We start from the raw sequence: 15,320 nt of genomic DNA on the forward strand, positions 1-15,320 counted from the left end.
CTAGTTAGTGATTTAATTTTTCTGACCCTCAGCTTTCTTTTCTGTAAAATAATATTCCTACATGTCACAGTAAAGTTGGTGTGATAATTATGTAAAATAATATGTGTGACAGTACCTGGCACACAGCAGACACGGATTAGGTCTTCCCTCTTTTCTATCTCTGCTCTCTTGCCCCAACTCTCCCAATTTGTAAGATACAGAAATTGAAACAGAGTTTTAAGTCATCTGCCAAATGCGGTATTCTGAGTCCCCTGAAAAGCAGGAGTCAAATTCGGGTTAAATGTGCAAAGATTTTATTAGGGGAAACGCCTGTGTAAGTGAAATTAGAGGGAGATAGATAGAAAAAAAATGATGGTAGAGCCATCAAACCAAGTAGCCCTCAGACCAGGAAACAAGTCTGACTCTGACTGAAAGGGAGAGTGAGAGAAAAGTGAGTGGAAGTGTCCTAGACCCTTGTGCTGTCTAAGGAAGATTCAGCAAGGTCATTGGGGAGCCCTTCAGCCAGTTAGAGTCAACAGTCAGCTGAGTCACATCTCCCAGGAATGGTCTCGCCTTTGGGTCCCAGCCATGCTCAGTCATCAGCTGGAACACCTCATGGGAGGCATGGCCTCAGAGCACACGAGGCTGTGGGTTTCAGGGCATCGCATTTAAGCCTTGGTTAATTATTCTCTGTATTTGGAGGGCTCTGACGTACATTTTCATATCTACCACATCCAACTTCACTTTGTGTCAGTGCCAAAGCAGTTCCACTCTTGACTCTTAACCTGCGAGGAATTCAATTAGCCCAACATCGTCCTGGACTATGAAGGGAGTTACTCTTGACCCATTGTTTCCTCAAAGAGCAGGACAGTTTTCTGTCGGAATTCGTAGTTCTGCCTGGCCCCAGACACCGAGGGTCTGTCTGCTGAAGGAGCCTTTGCCTTGTCTCTCAAGGAAGTGAAACATTTCTACAGAATGCTTTTCTCACTGCTCAGCTCAACTGGGTTTTTGGAGCCGAGGAAAGGAGACTCGTCCAGTCATGGTAACATGACTCCATCCATGCGTTAAAGGTCAGTCAGGGGAAATTATTCAAAAGTTAAATATCTTTTGGCTGTAAAGGTCCATGATATAATTTTTAAAGGAGAAAACAGAAAGAGATGTGGGCGAGGAAGGAGGAGAGCAACTTCTTACTTACAAAGAAGGTTCACATACACTGCTGTGTTGACCCATTACTCTGAGAAGTGTGTGAAGATAGGTTGGGTGATCGTATGATTCCCTTTTTTTTTTTTTTTTAAATGTGGAAATTAACATTCAGAAAGGTGAAACCACTTGCCCAGATTTCCATAGCTCATGAAAGGCAGAGCTAGAACTCCAGCCCATGTCTCCGTCCTCCTCCAGTAAGACCGGGTCTACAGGACACCAATAAAGCCCTTCAAATGAATCATAGAAAATGTTAGTCATTTCAGCAAATCATTATTCTGGCAGTTCGATGTCCTGCCCCAGCTCCATACACTTCCTCTCAAGCTTTCTTAGGACTCTAGAGCCCAGGATGTAGAATCACTGCCGCCATTCATGGGAGGGAGAAGAAAAGATCACAAAAACACAGTGCCACTTAATCAAGAGTAAGCAGATGGGGGGCCGAGAAGCGGAAGAAAGGAGAGAATAATGTCTAGTCCTAATGAAGCATGAACCCTAATAAAGGAATGTTTCCAAAGCAATTTAGTTTTACTTTATTGTTTTCACCTAAGTGAACTTTTAGTAGAAATTCTTCAAAGATTTGCCTAAGAAACAACAATTATTTAAATTACATGTTTTTCATTCACTCAAATGATCCTAAGTCAGAGTTTTTAATGCTTAGAACAGGGCCTGAAAGTTAATCTGCGTTTCTCGTAAATATTAAGGAAGATGGTCTAAACCAATTAGTGGAGGGGGAAAAAGAAAATAAGTGGAGGGGGAATTTGCCATTAACTCACTTAAATGAAAAATAAAAACCATTTACCCATTTAGAAGCATTGATTTATTTGCCAGCAAAGGTATATACATAGTAAGTTGGGCTTATTCACTGAAAACAGATATAAAATGAGGTAAGATTTAATTGAGTTGAAAATAATAGGATAAAACCAAATTCCTTTTTAAAAATATTATCTTAGTCATTCTCAATACCTAATTCAAACCAGTTTTCTTATATCCTGCTTCCTCTTTACCACCACCCCCTCAACTTCACACATACACACCCTGCCCAGTTAATCTAAATTAAAGAAATTTTACTGTGTCTGAATGGTAAATTTGTAGAAGCCTGTTTCCATGCATGATGTCAAATGAGAAACTGGAGGCTCATGGCAAAAATTTTAAATAGGCATCATGTCTTTTATTTTTCCACCTCACAAAATCATAGCACCAAAGCTTCTAACCAATTTGGGAGTCCCTTTAACAATATCCTTCAAAGAAAGTCCCTCTGTCTCCACAGGAACTTTCCAGACCAAAGAGTTCTTAGAAGCAATGCCAGGAATCATGGCTTTATAGCTTGACTTCAACTTCTAGAAAATCATTTCTTTTACTTCAAGTTCCAGTCAACTCTTCAGCTGTTTGAAGATATTTATCCTAGTATCCATGCGTCGTCTTCTTTCCACGTTATACGTAAGAGATTTTGCAAAGTCACATGACGTCTATAAAGAAGTTGGTCCGATTTCTTTGAACACCTACCTTGTCGTTATTCTTTAAGTATAACACATAGATCTGAACTGTGCCGCCATTGAATATGTAATTCCTTTCCTTTCACTAGGGTTAATTTAACAGTGTCTACCTCGTAGGTGTGTGATAAATAGTAAGAGAAATAATCCAGACTGTTAGTGCGTATTCAGCTCTTGGGCACACACAGCTGGAATGTGTGTTGCAGTCAGGGGACACCATGTGACTGAGTCCCAGGCAACGGAAGGTGGGCAGAAGTGATACATACCACTTTCAGAGCTATCCTCTTACCCCCAAAATGTTCTTGTGTTATGACCTTCCTTCTCTTTTGTCATCTGCCTACTGAGTGGAGATAATTCCAGGGACCCAGGGGAAGGCGGAGCCACAAACAGAAAGAACTTGAGCCTGCATCCCCACTCTCGCCTGACCCACACCGCACTGTGTAACCTAGGCAAGGATAAAATGTTACTGTATGAAGCCACTGAGATTTCACAGTTACTTCAGCCATTAGCCTACATACACCACTGTGTATGTTTAGCTGATTCTTTCATGTAAAGACACAGTACAAGGTATAGGAAACGTGCTCAATAAATATTGGCATCATTACCACTGTTGGTACCTCTATCACTACTGCCACTGCAGTCCGTCCTCCTGCAGACATAGTCTGACTGGAGTCCAGTGTGTGATTACCTCTCTTGACCTAGTCGCTTCCGCCTGAAATTGAATCCACTATTTTAGGAGTAGCAGCATACTTTGACTTAAATTGAAATTCCAGTCAACAACTCCAGAAAAAGAAAGAGAAAAACAATTTTATTTTTTTTTTACATTTGCTTCATTCAAAATAATTCTTCCCCTTTCTGTACTTTCAAGAACTGAACATTTTAAAATCTAGAACTAAAACTAAATAAGCACTTCTGACACATTTGCTGATTTTCTTTATTGGCCCATTTTGAAGATTAGCAATATATTTTTGGATGTTGACTTTCTCATTCAATGCATTATTTACTCTCTGGATTTTTAGATGAAGTACGAATTTTTCTGAGATGTAATCTGTTTTCATCCAAATGGCTGATAAGTCCAGGTAGAGAATCCTGTGGCATAGCTGAGGACCCCCTCGAGAACTGAGAATGGTCTACTCATGAACAGAATTTGAGTTCTGCAAGCTTGGACTGTATTGTCATTCAACCCAGTCTCACCATCTTGTCAACTAAACATCTTGAAATCTTTGTCAAATATCACACCAGTGGTGTGATTGGCTAATCCATAGTGTTTTCCTCATCGATTAGTTTAGTAATATTAACAACAAAGTTAAAATGGGATTTGCTTGGAGTAACTTTTTTCTTAACAGTACTGTCTTTTCTAAACCATCTGTTGTTTTTTCTAAACTATTTGCTGTCTTTCTCTCAAACCATCTGCTTGTTAATATATTCCAGAATTTTGCCTGGGTTTGACACCCTGTCTATAAGTACTTAAAGTCTCTTCCTTCCCAACTCCTCTTTCAAAATAAGGACATCTTTCTCCACTTTTTTTTAGGACCTTTCTCAATATTTGTCATTTCTTCACTATTACCAATGATCGTTTCCTCATCTCATCGATAAATGCTTCTGGTACTCAGGGTCTGATTCATCCAGATCTAAAGAATTGACCTTTCTGACGTCTGAAGTTCACCACTCTAGTCACAGAAAGCACTTAACAACTACTAAATACTGTAACCATGACTACAGATAATCCCAGAGATAGGTCAGGAAACCTTATCTTATGTATGGAGCACCTCCAGACTGGGAAACCTGCGTGTCCACTCAGCTACGTGCCGAGGGTCTGCTATGTGCCAGGCATTTAGCACACATACCCCATTTAATCCTACCCATGAAAACTGAGGTTCAGAGAGAAAACTGACCAAGGTTACACAACTAGAAGTCAGGCTGAGTCAGGAGTCAAACCCAAGTCTGCCCAGTACCTACCATAGTTTCTGCCCACCCTGTGAGCCCTACCCACATTGTTATTAAGACTCTAATTCTGTCTTCTCACCTACCTCAATTCCCTTTTAGTTATATGTGTTGTACACTTCACAGCATTAAGACACTTCTCCCTGCTGAAGAAAATGGGAACTTGTCAGAAATTGAGGTACTTTGCTCCCCTTCTCGTGTCTATCGTACGTTCTAAGCATTCGCCAAATGACCGAGCATGTTCTAGCAAAAGGAGTTTTACCGTTTTTTTCACAAGTTTCAACGTACCTTGTACTTTCATGTCGACCTCACTCCCCACCTTTCACCTGAAATCCCCTGGACCGTATTGGTGATCCTTGGTCCCTTTACGCCCTCGGGATATGCATTCTGCTCTGTACCAGCAGTCCACATTTTGTGCATCGACACTTCTTTGAATCCCACACCTCTAAACACCAGGGCTCTCACTGTGCCCCCTTCCTGTGCAGCCATGATCTTCGACTGGGAGAGTCTCCTCAGTGCCCTGTCCACCCTCCTTCAGGCTGGTTCCAGGCCCTGATAAGTGGACTTATCAACTAAAGACATAGCTGTCCACTACCTATCCTTCAGTATCAGCCGAACACTCCAAGTCTCCCTTTGCCTGGAGGCATTTTCATCTTTGGAAAGGACTGATGAAGTGAGGTATAGTGATTCTAAGCACAGCTTCTGGAGAGAGACTGCCTGGGTCCAAATACTGACTTGAGCACCTACGACCTCTGTGACCTTGGGCAATCTACTTAACCTCTCTCGGCCTCATTTATTTCTGTGTATGATGGGGAAAATTAATAATTCTAGGGTAAATGTTGGCTGTTACTTACCATCAGGCGAATCTTAAAGAAGAAAGTATTTGAGAATCAGAAGCCCTGAGGGTTGCCATTCAATTGCGTGGGTGGTTACCCCTTCTACTTTGCAATAAGCAGCGACAGAACTTCTGAGCTGTAAATGTCACTACATCCAAGCCAGAGGCCAGAAGTTACAGACTCACATGCCAGGGAAACAGACCGGATGAAGACTCTATCAAAATGGAAAACTCGTGACCCTTCTGAAGAGGGCAGCCCTACTCAGCACCCACATGAAACTGTGGCCTCCATCTTAATGAATCTTGCTTTGCTTTTTTCCTAAGAGATAACCCAAACCCCAGACTTTTATGTAAAATCTCCCAACTTTTAAATGTTGATAAATTATTTTTTAAATAGTTGGCATTTTACATGTTTACTAACAACACATCAGCAGTTTACAACCTTAGGCCTGAAACCTGAGGTCTGAAGCCCCGCTGCCCTAGTCACAGAAAGGACTTGTAGCTACCACATGCTGTAGCCATGACTACAAATAATCTCAGAGATAGGTCAGGAAACCTTATCTTATTTATGGAGCACCTCCAGCCTGGGAAACCTGCGTGTCCACTCAGCTATGTGCTAGAGTCACCCTTTTTTTGTCACAGATATTAGTTTACCACAAGACTGCTCTTGTCAGATCCCCCAGAATCTCCAGGTCAAATTCCTGGCCCATCCCAAGATTCCAGGCACTCACCGGTGATCTTATTTATGGTGTCACTTACTAATGGTGCTGAGATTAAGAACCTGATGAAACAGATGCCAGGCAAGCTGTTGCTAAAATTGTCTATGTATTGTTAGAGTCGGGAGGACCGGCCCCTGCCCCCCCGCATCTGTGGAAGTGAGGTTATTGGAGCCAGCACCCACTGTGTTCACTTGTGGGTCTGCTGAAACCCACAAGACGATCCATTTGGGGACACCAGTGCTGGTGGCAGCTGTTGAGTAAGCCTTGCTCATTTGAGCATTATGAGAGAGCTGCAGAAGCTTTGATAAGTTGCTGAGAGCCAAGTCTATCTTTGGACTCAGCATAATTTTCCAGCAGACGCAACCCATAAAGACTAGAGCTAGGGTTAACTAAGATTTAATACCTACAAGTAGCCAAAATATATATTTAAAATTTTGTTATTTCAGTGTTGTTTGAATTGGCAAAATAAATAAATAAAATAGAAGGGACTTAAAAGTTTGTCTGCAGAGAACTGGATAAAAATTATAGTACACTCATCCTATGCAATAGATACAGCCAGCTATGGGATAAATGTAATTAATTTTTTAAATCTTTCTATAGAATATGTGGGTTAAAACTAATAAAGAAAACAAAGGAAGGAAATGAAAACCTGTGAATGTATGTGTAAGTAGGTATATGAGTATGTGGGCTGAATAGAATCTGGAAAGATACATACCCAAGCAACAATAGCATGCCAGGAAAAAAAACTATTTTTATTGAACAGACTTGGGCATTTTGTTTTGTTACAACAAGCAAGAAGTAATTTTTTAAATTAAAAGTGAATTATGTAAAGAAAATATTTAATCCTTATCAGATTAAGCCAATTTGTAATTAATTTAGCACCTGTTCTGACTCTAATACCTTGCTATATATCATCAAAAATATTGAAGAAGAAAAAAAAACCTCCTCCAATCCTTGAGTATTATAGTATTATAACCCACTAGGGGAACATATATATATAGTGTCTGTAAATACTACTTAAACCCAAGCAATCAAGTCCTTCCCTTTTTATAAGTGAAAGAGAGCTATCACTCCTTTTTTGGAGATGAAGGAAACAGCCTCAGAGAAGCTGAACCACCATCAAGTGAAGGCACTAGGTCCTCATTCTAAATCCAGAATCTCCACTACCGAATGTTTAAAGATAAATGTCTTCTTTGGGTTTCATATTTGTCAGAGTGTCATGGCTCTAAAGAAGAAAGGCTGTTTCAACAAAAACTAAGAAACCTTTAGAAGGGCTTAACATGGAAGTGAGGTTCCCAGGTTTCAAGCTTGGCTTTCTACACACGTGAGATGTGTCAGCTTATTGCTGGTCCTGTTTTCCACTTATGTCTTTAAGCAGACTCTGCTCCAAAGACCCAACAAAAATCATGGATGCAACCCAGCTATCTTTCATGGAGTATCAGAGGTGGCAGAGACTTGAGAAATCACCTCTTGTGCTGTCTCAATGTTAAAAGATGGGAAACTGAGGCCCGGAAAGACCTAAAGACTGTAATACAGCTGATTGGGGGCAGCGCTGGGACTTGAATGTACTGCCATTTCAGCCCATGCATATGATGCTCCTCCTCCTGAATGACCCAGTTAGACACGGAACTACCATTCCCGGGTAACCCAGTTTTCCGGCAGGGGCTCCCACCAATTGCAGCCCGACCGAGGCAAGATTCTCTGTGGTCTCGAGTTCCTCTGATCAGCTGTAATGACGCCGGTAGTCATGCCATTCTAATCATGCCTTTTTCGAATCAGCTTTGCTAATTGGTTGTTTTCTATCAGGAAGACAGATGGACAAACACCAGCACAGCAAGCATGTGTCACGTGCCTACTCTACAGCCCTCACTGAGAGCAGGGCTTTTGATCACATACTCTTTGAACAATCTAGGAGGTACATTCTGATCTCCATTTTACAGCTAATAAATGATAGAACCAAAGGCTCAAATCCAGGCCTGTTAAAAATATATCTAGGGCATGTGACCCATGCGCTGCTTTCTGTGGTGTAGCAGGAAAAGCATTGGATGTGGCCCAAAGACTGTAGCTTCTTGAGAAGCAAAATATGCTTATAAAATCTCTGCTTCCAGTGGGGGGTCAGTGGAAATCAAATCAGAGTGCCTTTTATTCTGTCATCTCCTGACCTATAAAAGTGAGTTAGAAGACCAGACTCTTGGAGAGTTGCAGCCTCCAGACTCGACAAAAAGTCTCTGCTCGTTTCTTATTGTTCCAGATTCCTGGGTCTTGTCCTCAGGCCAGCTTCCTGGTCTCCTCTGATCACGGCAGCACTCGTTCGGGCAGCCCGTGAAGTCTGTTATTCCTTGGAGCAGAGGTTAGGTCTTAGGCGGAAAAATCCTCTAAATCTTGTCCTCTAAGTTTCTTGAAGTGGGCATTGAGGAGAGCGGAAGCCAAATAAAGCTGCTGCTCATTTCAGTCTACAGGTTACTGTACGATGCTCCTGCCTCCCAGTTCGGATCAGGCCTACTGCATAATGCAGTGGGAGCAAAAGGGTGGTTTTGGGTGCAACAGCAGGCCGCACGGGAGCTTGTTCCTGCACTACCGCTCTTTGCAAAGCAACGTTTTCCCTGAGATAATGAGCTGGAATGAATACAGCCCTACTACTGGTTCTTCTTTAATTATTTCTCTACACAGAAAGGACTATGTCATTGAAAGTATAAAACGCACCTAAAAAAATATTCTTCAGTGAAGCCCAATAGAATCAAGGTGTGACATCCCCAAGAACGGCCAAGGCACAAAAGAGCTAGTCATGCTGGAGGCCAAGTTAAATAGCACATAATGTTTGATCTCTGGGTTCTGCTCGCGCCCTTGACTGTAGGCTTATGAAATGCCTGAACAGGCAAGACGGCCCCTGTTGAATCTTGCTTGACTTGGCCCTTGCATGGGTAACTCTTCTGCGCTTTGGCTTCGCCCACACATCTCACACCTTCCCACAAGTGACCTTTTCACTCTGTGCTTGGCTTTTCTGTGGTGGGTTAAGTGCCTGCACACATTCACCTCATCAGCTTCCTGGTGTGAAGATGACGTGGCCATCCATGGTACTGCTCTCCAGATATGCAAGAAGGTTGACGTTCTGCTTGGCTTCCTGCGGTCCTTTCTGGGCTAATTATGGACTAAAATGGACATGGCAAGGTGATGTTCGAGCCCTCCGTGTCTCCATGATGCTGCCTCTTGTAGCTCCCTGAGTTGGTCAGTACTTTTTTTTTTTTTTTTTTAACAAACTGAGCTTCCACGTATCTAATGACACCTGGTCCCTTGAACTCTAAATCTTAGAGCATGTGTTGTTATTTCCTAGCATTCCAGAGCCATTTCCTCTGATATGAAATTTCCCAGCATTCTGCAGTCATACTACGTGGTGTAGACGTGGGCTACTGCATTTCCGTGGAGCACACGATAGGCCACCCTGACTATAGGCCCTGGTCTGCAGCTTCTCCTGTGTCTGTGTTAAGCAGGCTTGCTATTCATCATCCATCACCTCCAGGAAGTCTTCCTTGAACTCTGGATTGACCCATCTGCTTCACTTGTGTATTCCCATAGCATCCGTGTTTATCTCTATCACAGCATTTCCTCACTCCAGTAATTGTTTCTGTCTCTGCTCTGTCTACCCGCTAGGCTGCCATCTCCTAAATGGTGTGGACCAGCTCTTACTTAGCTATGTATCACCAACACCGTGCACTGTGACGCACACAAAATAGATGTTCCGCACACGTTGCTGAGCCGTTGTTGAAGGTCTAGTTGAATAAGTTTGGGGGAATGTTATTCCCAAGCCTGTGAATGCATTCTATTCCGGAAACTCTTTTTTATGGCCAGTATTCTTTTGTCACAAAATATTAAGGTATGGCTTGTGTTGACACTCAACTAGGAGGGCACACATCCAGCGGAAGATGTCAGCCCAGAAAGACTAATTAGTTTAAGACTCGACGGGTGACTTTATTTACCAGACCTTCTGGAGGACCACGTTGAGGGGGCTGCCTGACTTCCCCCGGGCTCTCACATTGTAAGAGATAAGGAAGTTACGGCCACTTTGGACTGGCCTTCTGTCTGCTCTGTAGCTCAGTATCCTCTGGCAGTATTTTCCTGAAGTCCCCCCAAAAAGGCTTTGCTGGGCTTCATGGTCATTAGCAAACCAAACTGTCTACTGTGACATACGGACTCTCTGTATCAACTTGCCAGCCACACGCCCACCACACAAGCATGCTTCTGTCTTAGATACAGATCGGACGCCCCCGAGATAATCTCTGCCAATGTCAGCACCGCCTGTTTCCTTGAGGGTAGCTCTGGGCAGCTACATAATAGAAGATCCCTGGGTGATTAAGTCTCAAGGAGTCTTGTACCGTGGTGGCTTAACCAGAAAACAGCCCTTCCAACCCTAGATCCTCTGGCTTTTGCCCTGATTGTTTAACTAGGGCGTCAGTCTACTGTAATGCTGAATGGTGAAGGAGCCCATCCCCAGCCCAGAGAGTGATCCCATGTTAGGGTGAGGCTTGGAGAGCTTTAATGAGAAGATGGAAATAAGCCCATGTTGCAAAGAGACGAAACCAGTATTTAGGGAAAAGTTTCTATCCATGAAGCATGAAGCCATCCTTAGACCAGCAGCCTCTGGAATTGGGAAATGGAACCTGTGGCGGTGTTTCTACGTGGTTCTGGGACCTGTTTCTGGATGGAGGGGTTGCCAAACTAGTTCTCCTCTGAGAAGAAGACTAATAAGTGAGGAGCCCTGAGATGGTTGTTGGCTCGTTGTGCTGGGTACCCCACTCTGCGAGCCTCCTCTCTGAGGTCAAAAGCCTGGGTGCTGACATAGGGTTAGACAAAGCCTAGTTTCAGAAGCCAAGTTTGGAAGCCGTGAAGGAAGATGTAACCATTCATAGATCTTCTGGGACTGCACAAAACATTACATGGCAAGGCTCTCCATGCTTCTGCTTTGAAGTAGGAAGTGTCATCCTAAGGCCCACAAAAACTACAGGCTGAGTAGAATGGGATCCTCACACTCTAGGGATGGCCTCCATATCCATTCAGTAGTGATGCTATCATCTGAGAATGCCTGGGGCACTCACCTGGCCCCACAGACTTTCCCAAATGGAGCCATTGTTGTAGCTGGACCAGCCCTTGTGGTTCTTATTTACGATTGCAAGATACACGTCAGCAACAACTATTAGGGAACTTGGAAAAAAACAAAGTTTTTTCACAGGTCCTGGAGGGTATAGGCATGCCTGGTACAACCTAGCAAGGTTGGGGGCGGAGAGAGAAGACCTGGGATTCTACCCTTATTGGGGTGGAGGGTCGGGTGCCTGGGGTTTCACAGGTTCACTCTTTCCTGGTGAATTTAAAACATAAGAGCAGGAATTAAAGGGTGGGAAGGGAAAAGCAGGATCACCCAAGCAGTTAGTTATCTAGGTTACCCAAGCCTCTCTAAAAGGGGAATGGCATGGGTGGGGCAGCCTGTATCTAGTTGTGTAGCTGGCAATATGTTTATTCGAGGTGGACATCTTTGAAATGGAACCACAGCAATCAAAAGCTTAATGTCAAACACTAACATTGCAATCAGAAAAGCTACCAATTGTCAGGCACTTACATTACAGTGTCGTACTCGGAATCATCCTGGAGGAAACCAAGTAATAGGTGATTTCTTCTAAACCTGAACTATCTCAGGGCAGGGAACATGACCTACCTGTAGCATTCTCCGCATTTTACCCAGGTAAATAAATGTAAAAACAAGCAAACAAAAAGCCTTCTCTAATAAGTTAGCTAAACTTCTAATATGTTACTTAACAGTGCGGGCTATGAATAGGGCCCCCTGAGTGTACCCTTGAGCAAGACTCTTAGCCTGTCTGTATTTTTTTTCTCTTACCTATTATATGGGCATAATAATAATACCTACGTGATAAGATTGTTGTTGAGACTAACTAAGATGATGTATGGAAAACACCTAGCTAGCATATAATAAGCACTCGGTAAATGTTTCTTTTTTATAGTTAGTACCACTTGAGAAAAGCTTATTCTGCATATTATAAATCCTCAAGGTATTTTAGGAGTGGGAAGGAACTCCTTCTGAACACGAGTGGAGTAAAGTCAACTGCTCCAGGTTAAAATATTGGAGAAGCTGGGACTCGCAGGTAGCCTTCTCCTTACCTGCTGATTTCATAGAAAATGCAGGTCTCAGAAAGTAAGTCTAGACCTGCTCAGGGGCTTGTAGACTCCCTAGTGCCTTACAAATCTGTTTCCTTTTCTTCCTAAATAGTCAACTAGACTATAGTTTGCAGCTTCTCCTGCAGTTAGGTGTGGCCACTGGAGTTCTAACTATAAAATTAGGAGGAAGTCACGTAACCAATCCCAGGCCTGACTTATAAATACCTCCCATGTTTAAGCTTCCGTTCTTTCTCTCTCTGCTGCCTAAATGGAGAGGTACCAAGCTATGTGTTGAAGATAGTGAAGGCTGGAAGGAGCCTGGTGGTTCCCGGAACCACTGCTTGGAGAAGAGCCACCTAACGAGGCAGCCCGTAGTGGATTGTGAGATGCGTGAGAAATAAACAGTAGTGTGTTCGTATTTGGGGGTTTATCTGTTACATCATCTGGAGACAGCTTAGGAGGGGCTTTGCCTACCGGTGGGTGGAGGAAGGATGTGAAGTGTAGAAAGATGGGGAGAACTGCAAGAATCCTATTCATAGAGTCCAGAAACTTCTCCTAGAATGAGGAACTGCTGGAGGGTTGCCTTGACAATCCTTTGGCAGCCCCCTTTGTTTGCTTCAGCTTTGCTGGGTGAAAACACTAAAAGGAACTCCAACGCTTTTTGGTTTTCTGGGCCTTTGCAGGGCCTGCAATGAGGTCGAATGGAAGCAGAAAGAGTGAGGAGGAAGCATCTGAAGTGGGAAATGCCGTTAGGCTGGCTCATAAAAGATGAGTGCTGTGGGCAGTAAAATGAGCTAAGAAGGAAAACATGATGACTGTTTTCTGGGCCTTAAGCAGCAAGGCCCCCTTTCACCGTCCCACGTGGCACTAATGCCTGGCTGCAGAAAGCAAGGGGCTCTGTGCAGAGCTCGGCTCAGGGAGAGTGGCCGTGAACCTGCCCCTGGGGCCCTGGCCCGGGGAGAGGGCTGGTGTGGCAATGTTGCAGGGGCTAGAGTTTGACTCTGCCATCCCCGCCCAGCCCCCACTGGTCCTTTCCAGGGTGAAGGTTCCCACAGAGACCTTGGAGGGCATCCTGAATTGCCCAAAGCTAGGACATCGCACATAAGATATAGGAGTCCAGAGTCCTGGTGACAGGAGCAGATGTGAGATTTGACTTAAGAGAACGAACGTCTTCTCCCCCACCCCCACCGCCATCACTCATTGTCCCACGGAGAGCATACTCTTCTGAACTGCGCTGCCTCCATTTATAAAGTTGCCATGACTTCTTCAAAGGAAAATTCTGGTTCACCTTTCTCCACGAACACTTCTCTTTCTATTAGAGTCCCCATCAATCTCACTTTTAGAAGAACGTAGTGGTGGAAAGGCCTGGGTTGGAGGCCTCCCTTTGTTCCTTCCGAGCTCTTACGATTCTGTGCATATTACCAACCTCGGTAGGTTTCAGTTTCCCCATCTATAAAATAGGGATTGAAATACAAATCCTGTAAGGTACTTGCCAGGATTATAGGATAACTTTGCATAATGTGTGACATGTAATAAACACTCAATAAAAATGTGTTTCCATCTACAATCGTGCAGCATATACAGACAAGCCTCAGAGATCCTGCACATTCGGTTCCAGACCACGACAATAAAGCAAATATCGCAATAGAGTGAGGCACATCAATTTTTTTGATTTCCCAGTGCCTATCGAAGTGATGTTTACATTGTACTGTAGTCTATAAAGTGTGCAACAGCATTATATCTAAAAAGATAATGTACATAACTTAATTTAAAAATGCTTTATTGCTAAAAAGCGCTAAACATCATCTTTTTGCTGGTGGAGGGTCTTGCTTTGATATTGATGAAAATGCAATATCTGTGAAGTGTCACAAAAGAGTTATGTCTGTATGATCTTTACCACCAACTTAATACTTTTATTGTTCAATGTTTCATATGCATATATCTTAACTCCTCAGCCAGGCCGAAATCTTCTCGAAGTTAGAAATTTTCTGTATCCTCATATAACGGAACAGTTCCAAGAACATTGTAGCATACCAAGCTGTATTTAATATTTTTTATTAATTGTGGTTCATTATTACCCTGATTGTTATTAATTGGTGATTTGATCATTAGTTTTAACTTTTTAATAAAGTTGGGTAGAAGGGATAACTCTCATTCTCTGCCAAGGAAGTCATGAAAATAGGGCTTGACTGGGGCTATATAGAAGATAAATTGTATAAAAGGCCCCAGTCCCAAAAGGCCAGCAGCAGGGCTTCAGCAGATAAGTATCAGTGCCACAAAGCCCTGGGAAGGACAAAAAATGCCTTGCCTCAGCTGACATGAGACCAGCAGAACGCATCTTCCAATGAGTGTGTGGCTGCCCACGGCAAAAGTTGGATTTAGCAAATTCTAAGATAATATCTGTGTCAGGATGGGGGCAAGTTAGTATCTAAATTAAGTTTACATGAATCTGTCACAATACCATGAAGAACAATAAATCACTGTTAATTTAGATCCCATTAATCCGGAGGGAATGATAATTCCGCCATGCAACCATGTTGTAATATCCTTGAGAAATGGGTTTGGTCGACAAACTGTGATTCTGTGATAGGCCAGGAACTGTCCTAGGCATTGAGAATGCAAAGAGGAACAAGACAGGCTTTACTCAAGAACCGTGAGCAAGGCTGGAGCGTCTTAATTTACAGAGGAATAATCTTTCTATAGCCCTGTGTATGTAACCAGTACGCCAATTATAATCATTTTCACATTTCATTGAAGACAATTGGGCAGAGCATATTCTCGACAGTTCCTTATCCAGTTTATGTCAAAAATAAATATTTTTTATTGCTTCTGTTACAGATAGCAACACATGCCATAATTCAGATGTAACCGACTTGCATTGTTCCAATTAATCCAGATCTGTATGTAATGCTCTTAAATGATTACTGAAATTATTATCCTGTTCAGTGAAAACATGGAGACTTCTATGTCAAGTTTGCCCCTTGGCGTATT

The sequence above is a fragment of the Rhinolophus sinicus genome, chromosome 7 (assembly GCF_057876585.1).
Source record: "Rhinolophus sinicus isolate RSI-liver-muscle chromosome 7, RSI-T2T, whole genome shotgun sequence".
Lineage (NCBI taxonomy): Eukaryota > Metazoa > Chordata > Mammalia > Chiroptera > Rhinolophidae > Rhinolophus > Rhinolophus sinicus.